Here is a 4881-nt window from a genome sequence, read left to right as displayed (position 1 = left end):
ACAACTACAGAGATGGCCAATTCCTGCAGATTGGAACCCCATTTCATTTATTCCCAGTTTAAAATACAATGCTTTCAATGTTGTTAGGGACTACGTGCATATATTCCCATCATGGGAAGATTATAGTGAAGACAAACACCATTTTCACATCTTCCTGTCCAACTTACGTGTAAGTGCTATTATTCATGGTTATTATTTTCCTGTTTTCTGCTGATTGAACACATCAATGATTTACATTACATTGTTGTAACTAGGCGAGGATCAATCTGGATAGTCATGACGAGCAAAGCTTGCTTGTGCTTTCCAAGGAAGCATTGCAGCAGTATCGGTGTTACCTGAGGAAATCACACTTTGATGGCAAGTCTATAAATGAATTTCCGGTGAAGTCTCCTGTGCTAAATTTAGAAGACATTGAATGGAAAAAACCTTGTTATGCACTGGTCTCGTTCCCAGGATGAGGTACTGTCTATGAAATCACATGACAATTTGAACTTCTACTTTTCCGCATGTGCCTTACGGATCTTTTTTGCAGGAAATCTGCTCGAAGAAGAATTCCGGTTTGAAAAGAACGACAGGGTATCGCAAATATGCTGCCCGCTGCTTTGCTCTTGTTAGTACCTGTTGTCCTGTATCACTATACTTGCATACATACCTGGTTCATTATGTGACAGCAGTATGCATGATAGCTTGCTTATCAATTGTTCGCTCCAAATTATCTGATCTGTATGAAGGCTACATTAGTGTAGAATATATCCAATGCCAATGAATTTTTTTAGCTCTGCATTGTTCTTGTAAGTACGCGATGTCCTTTATCAGTGTATTTATATTGACAGGTAGTCGTTCACGTACCATCATTCTGCAGCTTATTTTCCTTTGCCCTCCATTTTCTACATATCAGATATATATTTACTCTTACCATAAGGTTGGTACCGAAGAAGTTTAGCTATGGATTGCTCTTGGCTGTACCTTTTTCCTGTATCGCTGCACTTATATTTATAGCTATTTGGTCATGTAGCATCACTTTTCATCTTATCTTAAATATTCTCCATTTTTTCGTATATTATCACATCTATTTTTACTCTTAACAAAATGTAGAATAAAGGTAATGCTTATGAAGAAGATTATGTGGTAAACATCTTGAATTGTCACCCCATCAGCATGGACAAGGGCTTTATAGAGCCTGTCTTCACCAATAATGTAAGTTTGTCCTTCTCAAGCCTTCAAACTTTCTTGTGTATATTTGGTTAGGCATGACTGCAATAGCTGTTTACTTTTGGTGTTTGCATCAAATTGCATGTTTAAAGTTTATTATGTAGTTCATAAACAAAAGTTTGTCCTTCTCAATTTAAGTTTTCAGTTGTACAACCAAGTTCCTTCTTTATACCATGTAAATTAAACTATACAGAACAAGTGATCTTATTTTGCACTTCATGTATGCTTCTGTTCTTCATCCGTAATCCAGTGGTGTGGAGAACCTACCCACTACAGCACAATGTCATATTCTGCAATGTCTTAACTATGAACAATGTCATATCATTCTACTATTATTTAAACCTTCTCTTTATTTGTCAATCTGAAATGGGATAAATTGACAGCACACTAACCATTAATACTTATGAGTTCTTGATCTGTAATCGAGTGGTGTCGTGAAGCTGCCAACTCCTTCACAATGTCATTTCCTGCCATGTCATGACTTGAACAATACCATATTGTGTTAATGCAATTTTAAACTGTGTCACTTTATTTGTCAGTAAGAAGTTTGATGAATTGTCAACACTGATACTTTTATGTGAAAAACTTGTCATCTGTCTGCTTGTTTATCTTTCAGAGTGAGGAAGATATAAGTGTTAAACAAGCGCAGTCTCATCAGCTTGCTCAGCTGCTTGCGCTGCAGCTGCCCAGCAAGGCTAACCTTTCTTGAACTCTACTGAAGTGCTATCGGTTTTGTATATTATTTTGTCGGCGTGTTTATTTGTACTGGTGGCGATCTTTGATGCCCAGTGTATGTAATCTGTTGTCTGCTGGTGCTTTATTATCATAGTGGCGTACTTTGATGCCCAGTGGATGTAATATGTCGTAATTTCTTTATTGTATAGTCTAGGTTTTTTCTTATTCACGGTGCTGCAGTTATTCTACTATATATATATATATATTATGTCTTCGCAGTAAACCGGCCAAATCGTAAAATTACGGTACATACTCGGGCCGTCATGCAATCACGATGTCTGATCCGCATCATGGGCCCCGTCATCTTGGTCCGTTAAAAGGCCAAAAGTAAACCCGGGCACTAGTAGATTCGGGGCTTTAATAGGCCGAGTAACCCCCGGCCCTCTTTTCGCAAGAAAACTCAATGGGCTTTTAGGAGGCTGAGAAGTAGGTTGGGCCTGAAACGTGCCGAATAGCTCACGGGCCGGCAGCAGCCCGAAATGGACCCCGACCCATGATTGTGCGAATCAAATCACGGGCTTTTAACAGGCCAAAATTTTCTCGATCCTTGTTTGGCCCAATCAGATATCGGCTGCGAGCAGGCCGGATGCAAACCGGGCCGTAGTTAGGCCCAACTATATGACGGGCTTTTAACAGGCCGAAATTAATATAGGGCCGAAATGTTAAACGGGCCCTTAACAGGACGAAACTAATATCAGGCCAAATTATTAGATGGGCCTTTAGCAAGTGGGCCCAAAAGCATAGCATCCAGTTGACGGGTTGAATCTGATATGGGCCATAATTTAGCCCAAAGCCTCTTAAAGGGCCAGACCTGATCTGGGCCGTAATTTGGCCCAGAACGTGGTGGGCTTTTAACGGGCCGGATCTCATATGGGCCATTATTAGACCTGGAACGTGGCAGGCCATTAATGGACCGGATCAAATATGGGCCGGCATTTGGCCCAAAACATGGCAGCTAGTTAATGGGCCGACCTACTAGGGTCCTCAAAATCTTGTGGGCCTATAGCTGGGCTGGCCCATTAATGTTAGCAAAATCTCGTGGGCCTTTAGCTGGGCCGGCCCATTATGATCTGCCAGAATCTTGTGGGCCTTTACCTGGGCCGGCCCATTATGGCACACAAAAATCTTGTGGGCCTTTACCTGGGCCGACCCATTATGGCCCGCAAAATCTTGTGGGCCTTTAGCTGGGCCAGCCCATTATGGTCCACAAAATCTCGTGGGCCTTTAGCTGGGCCGGCCCATTATGGTCTGCAAAATCTTGTGGGCCTTTAGTTGGGCCGGCCCATTTAAACTTGATGGGCCGGTCCACGTGTCAACATATCATAGGCGTGTCTCGCCCATTGGATGAGTGACACCTGTGCCAACGCAGAGCTGACACGTGTCTCCTCCAGCCAATGATGATTTTACATGTGGAAAATCCCCATTGGTCGGGGCTGTTAACGGGTTATCGGATCCAAACCCGACCCGATAGCTTAACGGCGTTCCGTTACGGTGGATGCCACGTGTCGGTCACCCTTGACGAAAGCACTTCTGTGACGCGCGATTTATCGTCATGGAAGTGGAAACTTCCATGATGATAATTTTGGTAATGTCATGGAACACTTCTATGATAGCACAGGTATGACTATCTTGATTCTGTCATAAAATCGTCATGGATGTACATGCATGACAAAAAACGCGACCTACTGTGAGAAACACGTATCATCACAGAAGTGTATTTTTTTTGTAGTGCCAATATCTCTTCTTGATCGAAGTCTCTTTGATGATCCATAGTTTCTGCAAATATTACAACATGGCAATTGATATACAAACATGATAGATGGATATATCGAATTTATCGGGGAGGGGTTATATTGACAACGATGACATATACATAGAAAAAAATGTTATCGCGGAGGAGTATATATATATATCGACCCCCCCTCTTGTCGAAGTTATCGAAGAGGGGGTATATCGACCGCCTCTCTCTGATGATTGTCCGACGTTTGTGTAGTGTCAAAGGATTCAAACAAAATCATGTATTCATCATTAGGCGAAAGTAACAGGCGCATGATGGTACGAAGCTCTCCAAAGTCATTTTGGAACGAAATCCTAGATAGGATAATTCGCTTTTTGGTACAAAGTACAGCAAGAGCCTTCCAAATATCGCTATTTGGGAGGCCTGTGCTAAAATTTGTACCAAATGGCGGATTATCCTATCTGGAACTCCGTTCCAGAATAACTTTGGAGAACTTTGTACCATCATGCCTCGGTTACTTCCGGCTAATGATGAAGCCATGGATTTCTTCAATACTTTGACACTAGGCAACCTCTCGGCCCCTCGGTGATCCTCGACCCTAGAACCCTAGAACCCTCGAACCATAGAACCCTCGACCCTCAAACCCTTGACCCTCGACCGGCCTCGAGGACCCTCGACCCTCTGTGACCCTCGTGACCCTCTAGCCTAGTTTCCAATCGTTGACCCCTCAGCGATCCTCGACACCCTCATTCCCGATAAAAAGAAGAAGAAGAAGAAGAAGAAGAAGAAGAAGAAGAAGAAGAAGAAGAAGAAGAAGAAGAAGAAATAGAGGAGAAGAAGAAGAAAAAAGAAGAAAAAAAAGAGGAGAAGAAGAAGGAATAGAGGAGAAGAAGAAAAATAGACTTCTTCTTCTCCTCTCTTTTTTCATTCTTCTTCCTCTTCTTTTTTTCTCTCCTCTTCTTCCTCTCTTCTTCTTCTTCTCTTCTTCTTCTCCTTATTCCTCTTCTTATTTTCCTTTTTCCTCTCCTTCTTTTTCTTCCTTCTTCCTCTTCTCCATATATATAAAAAGTACATACATGCATACAAAAAATACATCTAAAAACTACATATATCTAAAAAAATACATACATACATACATACATGAACATCTAAAAACATCTAAAAATACTTACATACATATGAAAATACATACATAT

Source organism: Triticum dicoccoides, chromosome 4A, assembly GCF_002162155.2.
Source record: "Triticum dicoccoides isolate Atlit2015 ecotype Zavitan chromosome 4A, WEW_v2.0, whole genome shotgun sequence".
Classification (NCBI taxonomy): Eukaryota; Viridiplantae; Streptophyta; class Magnoliopsida; order Poales; family Poaceae; genus Triticum; species Triticum dicoccoides.
The sequence above is the reverse complement of the archived record's forward strand: the minus strand, read 5'-3'. Positions refer to the sequence as shown.